This window comes from Lithobates pipiens, unplaced genomic scaffold (assembly GCF_037356315.1).
Source record: "Lithobates pipiens isolate NorthernLeopardFrog02 unplaced genomic scaffold, aLitPip1_a1.2 Scaffold_8, whole genome shotgun sequence".
NCBI lineage: Eukaryota > Metazoa > Chordata > Amphibia > Anura > Ranidae > Lithobates > Lithobates pipiens.
Window position 1 is genome coordinate 22,391,247 of NW_027507903.1, and position 15,196 is coordinate 22,406,442.

The window sequence follows — 15,196 nt, forward strand, 5'->3', positions numbered from 1 at the left end:
AAGAGAGGCCTTTTACTCTGCGATGGAGGACACTGTGGGGATAGGGGACCTCTGATGAATAGGAGGGATGAGATAGGAGGACATGAAGGAAACCTCTGTTTTGAAGGGGGGCCTCTGACTCTGATGGGGAGACACAGTGGGCATAGGAGGCCTCTGATGTATAGGAGGGAGGAGAAAGGAGGACATGATGGGGACCTCTGGTTTGAAGGGGGGCCTCTGAGTGTGAAGGGGGACATCATGGGGATGGAGGGCCTCTGACTCTGTGATGGAGGACACTGTGTGGATAGGGGACCTCTGATGTATAGGAGGGATGAGATAGGAGGACATGAAGGGAACCTCTGTTTTGAAGGGGGGCCTCTGACTCTGTGATGAGGAGACACAGTGAGGGTGGGGGGCATCTGATGTATAGGAGGGATGAGAAAGGAGAACATGATGGGGATCTCTGATTTGAAGGAGGGCCTCTGACACTGTGATGGGGGACACCGTGGGGAAGGAGGGCTTCTGATGTATAGGAGGGAGGAGAAAGGAAGACATAATGGGGACCTCTGTTTACAGAGAGGCCTTTGACTCTGCGATGGAGGACACAGTGGGGATAGGAGGCCTCTGATGTATAGGAGGGATGAGAAAGGAGGACATGAAGGGAACCTCTGTTTTGAAGGGGGGCCTCTGTCTCTGATGGGGAGACACAGTGGCGATAGGAGGCCTCCGATGTATAGGAGAGAGGAGAAAGGAAGACATAATGGGGACCCCTGTTTAAAGAGGGGCCTTTGACTATGTGATGGAGGACACCATGGGGATAGGGAACCTCTGATGTATTGGAGGGATGAGAAAGGAGGACATGATGCGGACCTCTGATTTGAAGGGGGGCCTCTGACTCTGTGATGAAGGACACAGTGGGAGTAAGGGGCCACTGATGTATAGGAGGGATGGGAAAGGAGGACATGATGGGGACCGCTAATTTGGTGGAGGGTCTCTGACTCTGTGATGGGGGATACCGTGGGGATGGAGGGCTTCTGATATATAGGAGGGATGGGAAAGGAGGACATGAGGGGCCTCTGACTATGTGATGGAGGACACAGTGGGGAAAGGGGACCTTTGATGTATAGGAGGGATGAGAAAGGAGGACATGATGGGGACCTCTGATTTGAAGGGGGGGCTCTGACTTTGTGATAGGGGGACACCTTGGAGATGGAGGGCTTCTGACGTATAGGAGAGATGAGAAAGGAGGACATGATGGGGACCTCTGTTTAAAGAGGGGCCTCTGACTCTGTGATGGAGGACACCATGGGGATAGGGGACCTTTGATGTATAGGAGAGATGAGAAAACAGGACATGATGGGGACCTCTGATGTGAAGTAGGCTTATGATGTGAAGTTCATTTCATCAAGGTGATTGTGTTCATTGTCCCAGGCTCAGGTTTCCCACTGATAAGTAAAATCTATTTTTTTTTTACATTTTAGACTGGGTTGCTTTGGATTTTTTGCATGCTTTTAAAGGGTGCCCTGATTGAAAAAAAGCTTGAGAAAAACTGGGTTATGGTACATGTATGCATGTCCATTATCCTGAATTGAAGAAAGGTCATTTAGCAGTAGGTGTGTTTGCTAATATCTATCTGTACATACGGTAGCTAATCAGTTTTTTTTTATTTTTTATTATTTATATTTACTTTAGATACCTTGAAAAGATTTCGGCAACAGATCTTGAGCAATCAGTTTTGGAAATTCTCCAACAGGACATAATCTGGAAACACGGTACTGTGAGTCCAAAATATCAACCTTGCAATAACCATTTCTTCATGTTTAATGGTTTGTATGGTGTTAAGAGTACCTACCTAATGTAATAAAAGTATCTGTCCACAGGAAATGCAGGTATCGGAACACAGATACCATTTGGAACATCTCCTCTCTATTTCTGACCCAGTGACAACTCCAAATTATAGGTGGGACTACTCTCACATGTATGCTGCTATGGATAGGCACCAGGAAAATAAAATTACGGTAAATATAATACAATTTTTATTTTTATTTTCAAATCTTGGATAGGTTAAAGGAGGGTTATAACCTATGCCAGCTGCTGTCCCATAGCCAAAACAGGAAGTGAGAATAAATCCCCGCAATTTAAGAGAATCCATTGGCAACACAGACCATGACAAAGACAGGGATAGTAACATGATACTAAACACACACGGTTTCATTTAAATTGTCCCTTCTATTTCTGTATATGGATGATAGCACTGTAATTATTTTAATAATAATAATAATAATAATAATAATAATAATAATAATAATAATAATAAAAAATGTAAACACTTTTTTCCTTACTGATATACAGCTGTCACATGACCCAGCTCTCTCCCAGCCTGTCTGCAGGGAAACATAAGAAGGAGGAGCTTCTAGTCCTCTGCTGTTGGTCACGTGTTCAAAATAAAAAAAACAGCCTTTAGAATACAGAGTAAAAATAAATTAATAATATCAATAAACTGTTTTTAAATTGTCATATAAATATATATTTAAAATCAAATCTTTATTATTTTTTTGAAATAATATAGCGTGGGCAGATTTCTTCCAATCACAGGCTGTGTCACAGCCCTCCAGCCAGTACATTAGAATAAGAGGGAGGTGAAGCCTCCATTAATCTAGATATGTATTCCACCCCCATTGTGTTTAGCTGGTTAGTGGGCATGGAGGAGGAGGGAGGGAGTGGGCTGTCATTTACCCACATGTGTGAATCAGGGACGTGCGGTGAGGTCAATGGCTGGCGAGGCACTGGCTGGTATCAGAGCCAGATACACACAGGTTACATACGCCACGATCGTTAGAGCGAGAACAATAATTCTAGCACTAAACCTCCTCTGTAACTCTAAACATGTAATCTGTAAATAATGTTAAAGCGTCTCCTATGGGGATTTATAAGTACTGAAGTTTGTCGCCATTCCACAAGTGTGTGTAATTTTAACCACTTGAGGACCAGGCCTATTTTTCAAACTTGTTGTTTACAAGTTAGGATATTTTTTTTGTCGCTAGAAGATTACTTAGAACTCCTAAACATTAGATATATATTTTTCTAACACCCTAGGGCAGTGATGGCGAACCTCGGCACCCCAGATGTTTTGGAACTACATTTCCCATGATGCTCCTCTACACTGCAGAGTGCCAGAGCATCATGGGAAATGTAGTTCCAAAACATCTGGGGTGCCAAGGTTCGCCATCACTGCCCTAGGGAATAAAATGGCGGTCGTTGCAATACTTTCTGTCACACCGTATTTGTGCAGCGGTCTTACAAACACACTTTTTTGGGAAAAAATACAGTTTTTTTAATTAAAAAATAATAAAGTTAGCCCAATTTTTTTTTTATATTGTGAAAGATGATGTTACGCCAAGTAAATTTGATACCCAACATGTCACGCTTCAAAATTGCGCCCGCTTGTGGAATGAAGACAAACTTTTACCCTTAAAAATCTCCATAGGCGACGTTTACAAAATTCTACAGGTTGCATGTTTTGAGTTACAGAGGAGGTCTAGGGCTAGAATTATTGCTCTCGCTCTAACGATCTCTCACATGTATGGTTTGAATACTGTTTTCATATGCAGGCGCTGCTCACGTATGCATTCGCTTCTGCGCACAAGGTCGTCGGGACGAGACGTGTTAATTATTATTATTTTTTTTTTTACTTTACACTGGTCTTTTAAAAAAAACATTGTGTCACTTCTTTTCCTATTATAAGGAATGTAAACATCCCTTGTAATAGAAAAAAAGCACAACAGGACCTCTTAAACATGAGATTTGGGGTCAAAAAGACCTCTGATCTCATATTTACACTAAAATGCAATTAAAAAAAAAATTTTGCTTTGAAAAAAAAAAAAATGTCCCTTTAAGAGCTATGGGCGAAAGTGACGTTTTGATTTTGCTTCCGCCCTGCAATGGTATGGAGACGGATGGGGGCCATCTTCCGTTGATTTTTTTTATTCGTGAAACAGTTCCCCCCCCCCCCCCCCCCCCCTCAAAAAATGTGTGACATAAAAAGTTGCAATGACCGCCATTTTATTCCCTAGGGTGTCTGCTAAAACAATATATACCGTATATAATGTTTGAGGTTTCAGAGTAATTTTCTAGCATGTAGGAGAGAAGTGTCAGAATTGACCTGGGTGGCAAGGGGTTAATTACCATACGTAAGTAATAGATAAATAATTATTATATATTGTTTTTAAGGTAATTTACTATATTTTTAAAATCTGTACTCAAGCAAGTGACTTAACGGATAAATTAATGAAGTTTGAAGTTATAACTTCCAACTAGTAATTTCACAGTAATTATTTAAATAATAACTTACTATGTTTATAACATATAACATAATAATATATGATTTAGCTTGTACCTTTTCAACAGCAGCAGATTCTCATTCTCCCTCTTAACTGTATGAGAAAAACATGGGATTGTGGGTAAATCTTATACACATAAACACATGTTTTTTCCTTGTAGTTAAGAGGACTGGGCTGGAAGGGAGAATTTGTCTTTTAGACACGCCCCCCTTCTATGACACTGCAGTGAGAGGAGAGCCTCCACTGCAGCATTTTTTATTGGACAGCTGAGACCAATGGTACTTTACCATTGGTCCAAGACTCCAAGCTGTCCATTGAGCTCAGTGCTTCTGACAAAAAGTGAGGAGAGGCACTGTGAGCTCATCCTCTCAGTCTGCTGCTAACAGAGTGTATCAGCTTGTATTTAAAGTATTTAGCTTCTGACAGGCTGTGCAAGTAGCTCCGTATCTCTGGAACAATGGGTCTTAGGAGCCCCGCATTTTTACCAGTAGTGGGGGTAACACTTATGCCCCGTACACACAGTCGGACTTTCCAATGGATTTTGTCTGAAAATTGTGTTGCATACACACGATTGGACAAAGTTGTCGGAAAATTTGATCGTTCGGAATGAGGTGGCGTTTGTTGCGTACGACGGGACTACGTTGAGGCTAGTAGCCAATAGCGTTGGTCTCGTAATTTGATCTGAGTATGCGTGGCACTTTGTCCGATTGGGATTCTCTACAAACTATTGGAAAAAGTTCAGATGGGATTTTTTGTGGGAAAATTTTAGATCCTGCTCTCAATTTTTTTCCGTTGGAATTTCCAATAGAAAAAGTCCGATAGAGCCCACACAAGATCGGATTTTCGGACAATATAATCCGATCGGACCTTTTCCATCGGAATTTCCGGCCGTGTGTACAGGGCACTAGGCCCCCAGGTCGCCGAGCTACCACCCTCGAAGCTCGATTTTTTTTTTTTTATGTTCATGGCAGGTGAGGCCCTGCCTCAAGTGCTCAGTGCTCAGGTCAAGTGATTTATGCCCTGTACACACGGTCGGACTTTCTGATGACAAAATCCGTCAGATTTTTTCCGACGGATTTTGGCCCAAACTTGTGTTGCATACACACGGTCGCACAAAGTTGTCGGAAAATCCGATCGTTCTGAACGCGGTGACGTACAACACGTACGACGGGACTATAAACGGGCAAGTAGCCATTAGCTTTCATCTCCTAATTTATTCTGAGCATGCGCGGCACTTTGTCCGTCGGAATTGTCTACACACGATCTGAATTTACCAATCGGATTTTGTTGTCGGAAAATTTCAACAGAAAATGTCCGATGGAGCCCACACACGATCAGATTTTCCGACAACAAGATCCGATCGCACATTTCCCGACAGAAAGTCCGACGGTGTGTACGGAGCAGAGATGTTAACATATATTATGCACAAAATAAAATAAAAAAAAACAAATGCTCTACAGGGAGACTAGTTAAGTAACTCATCATTACTAAATGCTTTGATGATCTTTGTATTTCAGACTGTTAGAGGAGAGCCTCAAAAATTCACATATGTTAATTATGGAAATATTTTATGGAATTTGACAAAAGGCTCTAAAATATCCCCCCCCCCCCCCTGGCCCTACCATTGAAGTAGCTTTCAATTTGTTTTCCAAGCAGAATTAGAAAGAGACTCCGGATGAAGCCAGTCCACGTTTCCCTATTAGTACATTTTGGGTTGTGGGAGGAAATCTTACTAACCCCATGCAGATAGTATTCCTGATGAGAAGTGAATTTAGGATGAGGACACGGCAGGAGCACAATGCTAATAACTCAGCTTATTACTTTCTCGGTTTCCAGATGAGAAAACCCTAATTATTTCATGTTATTTATTTTCATCTTCACATCATGGACAATACACTTCGAAAAAAACAAAAAAACAAAGCAGCTGGTTTTGCTAAAGGATTGGAACATGTATTTTTATGCTGCGAAAGAGATACTTTGTTTGCCGAGTAAATAAAGTGAAGATTTTGTTCTCTTAAAGCAGAATAAAACTTTTTTTTTTTTAAAGAGGAGTTCCCCTTTAAAAAATAAATAAATTAAAAGTCAGCAGCTACAAATACTGCAGGTGCTGACTTTTAATAATCAGACACTTACCTATACCAGGGTCCAGCGATGCGGGGGAACGAAGCCCCGCTTGTTCCCCTCCTCCGCTCATTCTAACTGTGGGCACGCGGCTGTGGCTTCAAAGCCGGGCACCCACTGCGCATGCACGAGCGGCGCCTTGCGCCGTAATTGGCCGCGCAGTCATCTTGGAAATGTCACCTGTCCCAGATGACTGACAGGGAGGAGGGGGCGGAGCTGAGCCATTCTTGCGCCAAAGGGAAAGTGACGTCAGGAGCCCAGGCACTGAAGGAGGCAGACTACGAGGGACCCCCTAGCAACAGCCATCTCTCCTTCCCTGAGGAGCTTACATTGGCTAACTGTAAAAAATCGGATCACGTTCAAGACCCTTTGCCTCACCCACAAATGCGTGCATAGAGAAGCTCCGCAATACCTTATGGAGAAAATAAATCATTACACACCAAACCGCAGTCTTCGATCAGCCAACAAAAACCTCCTCCTCGTGCCCAAAGCCCGGTATAAATCCAAGGGGGATCGGAGATTCGCTGTCCAAGGGCCTCGGCTATGGAATGCTCTACCAATCAACATCCGCCTGGAAGAAAATCACCTGGCTTTTAGGAAAAAACGTAAAACCTTCCTCTTTTAGCAGATTATGAAAGCTTGCCACAGCGCCTAGAGGCGATTCAGTTCGCATTGTGCGCTATATAAGTATTTCATTCATTCATTCAACAGCCATTTAGAGGTGATTTAAAAAAAAAATTCCAAATATTTTTCTTTCTTTTTTTTAAATTAATTTTTATGAATTTTTATTATTTTCTGTGCAACACCATTTTTAGGGAGGGTTATAACCCCTGTCAGATTTTTTTTCTGACATCTGTGTATCTGTGTCCCATTTGGGGGAGATTTCCCTTCAATTCCTGTCCCACAGTCACAATAGTAAGTGAGAGGAAATCCCTCCAAAGTGAGGGAAGTCCCTGGTTGTCACCAGGGTCACCAGGCACTGGATGTACCCCCCCCCCCGCCTTTCCTGTTCTGGGGACAACCCAAAATGTGGAATGTTCTTTTATTTTCACTGTCGGGGATATTGGTAAATGGAACAAATAGAGAGGTCAGGCACTGATGTGGGAAAGAGGAAAAAGAGGGCGCACCAGCCTTGTGCATTATCCTTAGACGTCTTTTTTTTATTAAAAATAGGATAAAAAACTTCTCACAAACATGTGGGATAAAATTCGCAGTACAAATGATCTCTAGATGACAGCAGTAAGTTTACAGACAAACAGACTCCAGATGGTAATAAGCCTAGGCTAGTCTCCGAGGAAGAAGGTATCTCTTCGAAACGCGTCAGCCGGCAGTGGACCCTGATATCTCCCTTATTACCATCTGTAGTCTGTTTGTCAGTCAACTTACTGCTGTCATCTGAAGATCATTTGTACTGTAAATTTTATCCTACATGTTTGTGAGTAGGTTTTTTCCCTATTTTTAATAAAAAGATGTCTAAAGCTGCGTACACACGGGCGGACTGTATGGCCAACTTAGTCCGTCAGACAATCCGACGGACAGTCCGTCCTACTTTCGAATGAATGGACTTGACCACACACGGATGCACAAACAGTCCGTCGAAAGCTTGCGCGATGACATGTACAGCACGTACGACGGGACTAGAAATAGGAAGTCCAATACACAGCAATGCAACCTTTCGCCGTGTAAATCCTTTCTGAGCATGCGCCATACTTAGTCCGTCGAACTTGCCTACTCACGAGCGGATTGTCTGCTGAAACCAAAGTCTGACGGACAGTATTACGGAAATTCCGAAATACTTAGTCCGCCAGACTGCACGCTGAAAAAGTCAGCTGAAGCCCACACACGAGCGGACTGTCCGCTGAAATGTGTTTCGACGGACTAAGTTGGCCAGACAGTCCGCCCGTGTGTACGCGGCTTAAGGATAATGCACAAGGCTGTTGCGCCCTCTTTTTCCTCTTTCTCTTTTGACTATTTAGGATACTCCTATCCTTGAGGGCAGCAAGGCCTGAGTCATCTTCCACCACGAACTATAGTCCACCTGGTAATTCACTTGAGCGCAGGAGTATTTGTTTTTCTGCTTCAAAAAATGTGATGTTGGACAAAAAAGACCTGGCTCACAGTCTCCACTACAATTTATCCTAAAGGTGTTCTATTGGGGTTAAGGTCAGGAGTCGGACTCTGTGCAGGTCAGTCAAGTTCCTCCACCCCAAACTTGCTCATCCATGTCTTTATGGACCTTGCTTTGTGCACTGGTGGGCAGTCATGTTGGAACAGGAGGGGCCATCCCCAAACTGTTCTCACAAAGTTGGGAGCATGAAATTGTCCAAAATGTCTTGGTATGCTGACGCCTTAAGAGTTCCCATTACTGGAACTAAGGGGCCAAACCCAACCCCTGAAAAACAACCCCACACCGTAATCTCCTCTCCACCAAATGATTTGGACCAGTGGACAAAGCAAGGTCTTGAGATCTTCTACAAGTCTGAAGGTTCTCATACAAATAACAGGCCTCATGATAAAAGGTAAACGCATATATGACTCAAACCATAGAAATGCCATAACGACATGGATGAGCGAGTTTGGGATGGAGGAACTTGACTGGCCTGCACAGAGTCTTGACCACAACCCGACAGAACACCTTTGGGATGAACTAGAGCGGAGACTGTGAGCCAGGCCTTCTTGTCCAACATCAGTGCCTGACCTAACAAATGTGCTTCTGGAAGAATGGTCAAACATTCCCATAGACACACTCCTAAACCTTGTGGGTGGCCTTCCCAGAAGAGTTGAAGCTGTTATAGCTGCAAAGGGTGGGCCAACTCAATATTGAACCCTCCGGACTAAGACTGAATGAATGAAATACTTGTATAGCGCACAATGCGAACTGAATCGCCTCTAGGCGCTGTGGCGAGCTTTGATCATCTGCTAAAAGAGGAAGGTCTTGAGTTTTTTCCTAAAAGCCAGGTGATTTTCTTCCAGGCGGATGTTGATTGGTAGAGCATTCCATAGCCGAGGCCCTTGGACAGCGAATCTCCGATCCCCCTTGGATTTATACCGGGCTTTGGGCACGAGGAGGAGGTTTTTGTTGGCTGATCGAAGACTGCGGTTTGGTGTGTAATGATTTATTTTCTCCATTAGGTATTGCGGAGCTTCTCTATGCACGCATTTGTGGGTGAGGCAAAGGGTCTTGAACGTGATCCGATTTTTTACGGTTAGCCAATGTAAGCTCCTCAGTGAAGGAGAAGATGGATTCCCAGGGTTTTTTCCTGTTATCAGCCTTGCCGCCGTGTTTTGGATCAGTTGTAATCGCGCAAGTTGATATTGTGGTAATCCTATGTAAAGCGAGTTTGCGTAGTCCAGTCGTGAATTAATGATTGTTCCAACTACCACTGCTTTGTCATTCTTTGGGATAAAAGGGATGAGTCTGCGAAGCATGCGTAGCAGATGGTGAGATCCACTGACTACAGATCCTATTTGCGCATCCATTGACATTTGTGCGTCTAAAATAACCCTGAGACTCTTCGCTTTGGTCTTTGGGGAGATAGTCTGCCCAAAGACGGTTGGTGGAGACCAGGAGGTTTTGGCTGCGGGCTTATGATTTGGGTGTAAGATAAGAAGACTGAGAAGCCATTAAAATATAAGTGCGTGTAAAGGCAAGCGTCCCAATACTTTTGGCAATAGAGTGTATATTTTTTTATGTTATGGTTCTTTTCCACAAAAGTGGAATCACCCTTTAAGCCCTAGGTCTCATTAATATCAAGAGCTAGAGAAGTGATAAAAAATGGCAACTAAGTGTTCCTAAAAGGGGTTAAATCCCTGCAGTGAAAAGCACATAGCTCATAAAAAATGCAACTATTAGTAAATAGACTTTTAGTTGGTGGAAAGCCTACATCCTCCTCTGGCAGAAGGAATGATTTATCAAACGCACTGCTGACACTTTCTCTGAATCGCTGGATATAGCCAGCACTACACTTACCCACCTACTGGGTTTTCACTTACAAGCCGAAAAAAAAAAAAAAACTCGCTTGTCTGGCCAACATAGCTGAGTTTGCCAAACATAATGTACAATTACAGCATGAACGTAATAGATGAATTTTAATGTACCACACAAAAGTAACTCAACTCCCCTCTTGGCGAGGCGTCCTGTGTTACAGCAGAAGTGCAGGCTGCTACTTTGGTCTTCCCTTTCACAAAAAAAAATGTTTTACTTTTTTTTTACTTTTTTTTTTATAATTGGATAAAAGCAGAAGATGGGATATAAAAATGTTGTTCCTACAACTTTAATCCCTGAACTTAAACAAACAAATTATAGGAAAAGTAGTCAGAGATTCTGAACTGTACGTTGAACTATTTTTATTCCATGTTCTGGCTGAAATCAATTTATGAGCTGCTTGATGTGACAAACATAATGAACATCTAAAGTTCATTCATAGGAGGGGTGCAGACACAGGAGCTGCGGCTCCCAGCCCATCTGCTGCAAGTAGGCTGCTTGGTTATGGGTGCCGTACAACTGGTTGTTCTTTGTACGGCTGGGGAGGCAGGGAAAGTAGGTTGGGTGGTTGAGCTGAGGCTTTACTGACCTCCAGTTGCCCACCTTAAAAATGTCCTGCCCAGTCCCATTGGCCTTTTAACTGGGTCTTTACATCAGGAGGGTTGGATGGACCCTCCAATCACATGATCACAGTGAAGGCCATGCACAACATTGCCCCCAGCTACATCATCAACCTCATCTGCAGATGTCACCCAAATCGTCCCCTCCGCTCCTCCCAGGACCTCCTGCTCTCTATCTCCCTTGCTACATCCTCTCATGCTCTCCTTCAGGACTTCTCCAGAGCCTTTCCCATCCTCTGGAATTCCCTGCCCCGGTATATCCAATCACCCCCTAACCTGTCCACCTTTAGGAGATCCCTGAAAACTCACTTATTTAGGAAAGCCTATCCCACACCCACCTAACAACTGTCCCTGAGCCACCCCCATCAAATCATTCCCTGCATTTATTACCATTTATACCACCATCCCCTCCCTTTATAATGTAAGCTCTATGAGCAGGGCCCTCCTGTCACTTGTGTATTGAACTGTACTGTAATTGTGCTGTCCCTGCTGAGCTTTGACCTTTGGAGGAGTTCCCTATTCCAATCCCTGAGTTCTAATCTTGTTCTTCAAGGGGAAACCCTAACCCCTAACCCTATCCCTAACCCCAACCCTAACCCCTAACCCTATCTTTAACCTCAACCCTAACCCCTAACCCTATATCTAACCCCAACCCTAACCCCTAACCCTATCCTTAACCCTACCCCTAGCCCTACACCTAGCCCTAGCCCTAACTCCTAACCCTAACTCTAAGCCCCTAACCCTAACCCCTACATTGTAAAGTGCTTCATAAACTGTTGGTGCTATATAAATCGTGTATAATAATAATATAATAATAATCATTTGCTGTCACATTATTGGGAGCCCGTTCCGATCCCCATCTGCTAGAATAAAGCTTTTTGGGGTATGGGTGACATAAACCAGTTGTTCTGAATGAACAAAGTGAGCAATTGGTACTGATCCCTCGGTATCAGTGATCACTCAAAACAGTGTTTTCTCTGCTTCAGTTTGTGAGTGAACGGGAAGCCTCAAATCACTTCCTATTTATTCACTGCCCAGTGCAACTGAGGCTGCAGAGAAAGGGACAGAGTAAGGTTCTGGCCTAACTGAGTTTGTCAAATCTTAGCTCGTCCCTAATGGTGACTAGTGGTAAGCTCGGATTCGGTTTAGTTTTGCCCATCCTGGAAGACAGCTATCATTTATGGGCCAAGGAGCTGCTGCTAAGACATTTCCCATCCCACTGCTGCAGGTGCACCAAGGGGTGGGATGCTCATGAAATCATTGACCTAATATAGCCACATGGCCATACTGGATCAATGACATTGACCTAATTTGACCATGTGGTCATATTAGACAACCTGAAGCCAAGTCGAACACAAACTCATCCCTACTCCCTAGAACCTGACCCTCTCACACATTAACCTCATTGTGCAGCTGCATGTACACAATGGGGCAGGGATGCTCTTGACATTATTGACCTAATATGGCCACATCGATGACATATCAATGAGTAATGTAATCGATGTGGCCATATTAGGTCAACGATGTCAAGAGCATCCCTGCCCCTTGGTGCACCTGCACGATTAGGTAAATGTGTGAGAGGGTCAGATACTAGGGAGTAGGAATGAGCCTCGGTTCAACTTGGGTTAAGGTCCAAACCCATGCTCAGTTGAACCCAGATGGAATCTGTCAGTTCCAGGCCAGTCACTTGCTGGAGGAGGACATTAGGTCAATGGCATCTACCTAATATGGTTATGTGGCCATATTAGGTCATTGATGTCAAGAGCATCCCCTCCCCATTGCGTACATGCAGCTGCAGGATTAGGTAAATGAGTGAGAGGGTCAGCTACTAGGGAGTAGGGATGAGCTTGGTTTTGACTTGGGTTCAGGTCCAAACCCATGTTCAGCTGAACCTAGATGGAGTCTGTCAGTTCCAGGCCAATCACCTGTTGAAGGAGGATATTGGGTCAATGTAATTGACCTAATATGGTTATGTGGCCATATTAGGTCAATGATGTCAAGAGCATCCCCGTCCCATTGTGTACATGCAGCTGCAGGATGAGGCAAGTGTGTGGGAGGGTCAGCTACAAGGGAGTAGGGATGAGCTTGGGTTTGACTTGGGTTCAGGTCCAAACCCAGGTTCAGTTGAACCTAGATGGAGTCTGTCAGTTCCAGGTCAAACACCTGTTGGGAGAGGATATTAAGTTAATGCCATTGACTTAATATGCTGTTGTGGCCATATTAGGTCAATGAAGTCAAGAGCATCCCTGTCCGATTGCGTACATGCAGCTGACCTAATATGCTTATGTGGCCATACAGTGGGGCAAAAAAGTATTTAGTCAGGCACCAATTTTGCAAGTTCTCCCACTTAAAAAGATGAGAGAGGCCTGTAATTGTCATCATAGGTATACCTCAACTATGAGAGACAAAATGTGGAAACAAATCCAGGCAATTACATTGTCTGATTTTTGAAAGAATTTATTCGCAAATGATGGTGGAAAATAAGTATTTGGTCACTTATAAACAAGAAAGATTTCTGGCTCCCACAGACCTGTATCTTCTTCTTTAAGATGCTCCTCTGTCCTCCACTCATTACCTGTATTAATGGCACCTGTTTGAACTTGTTATCAGTATAAAAGACACCTGTCCACAACCTCATACAGTCACACTCCAAACTTCACTATGGTGAAGACCAAAGAGCTATCGAAGGACACCAGGCTGCACCAGGCTGGGAAGACTGAATCTGCAATAGGCAAGCAGCTTGGTGTGAAGAAATCAACTGTGGGAGCAATAATTAGAAAATGGAAGACATACAAGATCACTGATAATCTCCCTTGATCTGGGGCTCCATGCAAGATCTCACCCAGTGGGGTCAAAATGATCACAAGAACGGTGAGCAAAAATCCCAGAACCACACGGGGGGACCTAGTGAATGAACTGCAGAGAGCTTGGACCAACGTAATAAAGGCTACCATCAGTAACACACAATGCCGCCAGGGTCTCAGATCCTACAGTGCTAGACGTGTCCCCCTGCTTAGGCCAGTACATGTCCGGGCCCATCTGAGGTTTGCTAGAGAGCATTTGGATGATCCAGAAGAGGATTGGGAGAATGTCATATGGTCAGATGAAGCCAAAGTAGAACTGTTTGGTAGAAACACAACTCGGTTTGGCGGAGAATGCTGAGTTGCAACCAAAGAACACCATACCTACTGTGAAGCATGGGGGTGGCAACATCATGTTTTAGGGCTGTTTCTCTGCAAAGGGAACAGGGCGACTGATCCGTGTACATGAAAGAATGAATGGGGCCATGTATGGCGAGATTTTGAGTGCAAACCTCCTCCCATCAGCAAGGGCATTGAGGCTGGGTCTTTCAGCATGACAATGATCCCAAACACACCACCCGGGCAACGAAGGGGTGGCTTCGTAAGAAGCATTTCAAGGTCCTGGAGTGGCCTAGCCAGTCTCCAGATCTTAACCTCATAGAAAACCTTTGGAGGGAGTTGAAATTCCGTGTTGCCCAGCGACAGCCCCAAAACATCCCTGCTCTAGAGGAGATCTGCATGGAGGAATGGGCCAACATACCAGCAACAGTGTGTGACAAACTTATGAAGACTTACAGAAAACGTTTGACCTCTGTCATTGCCAACAAAGGATATATAACAAAGTATTGAGATGAACTTTTGATATTGACAAAATACTTATTTTCCACCATAATTTGCAAATAAATTCTTTCCAAATCAGACAATGTGATTGTCTGGATTTGTTTCCACATTTTGTCTCTCATAGTTGAGGTATACCTATGATGACAATTACAGGCCTCTCTCATCTTTTTAAGCGGGAGAACTTGCACAATTGGTGGCTGACTAAATACTTTTTTGCCCCACTGTATTAGGTCAATGAAGTCAAGAGCATCCCCATCCCATTGCGTACACAAAGCTGAAGGATGAGGAATCCTCCACTGAGCCGAGCACTGATAGCTGACTTCCAGCTTCAGCTGAACTTGCCTTTGGACCAACCCCATAGCCGAACCCAAATTCATCCCTAATGGTGAACCTGATTTGTATGAGCATCTCTAAGGCTAAGCCAGTAAGAGTGAAATGTGTCAGAGGGGCTGTTCTCAGACAGGGACTCACAGTGTACCTACTTGGCCAAATTTATTTTTATTTTTACAG

General features: G+C 43.9%; 1 long non-coding RNA gene across 6 annotated transcripts in view; it reads left to right on the forward strand.

Annotated features, from left to right (window-relative positions):
• The window catches only part of LOC143963167 (uncharacterized), a 133,930-nt gene that overhangs the window by 56,528 nt on the left and 62,206 nt on the right, over positions 1-15,196 (forward strand). For 4 of the 6 annotated variants that reach the window (XR_013270896.1, XR_013270898.1, XR_013270893.1 and 1 more), the window contains exons 4-5: positions 1,672-1,751; positions 1,860-1,997. This is a non-coding gene — a long non-coding RNA (uncharacterized LOC143963167). Of the gene's footprint in view, positions 1-1,671; positions 1,757-1,859; positions 1,998-9,413; positions 9,545-15,196 lie in introns of all 6 variants that reach the window. The other 2 variants (XR_013270894.1, XR_013270895.1) reach the window with 2 other exon arrangements.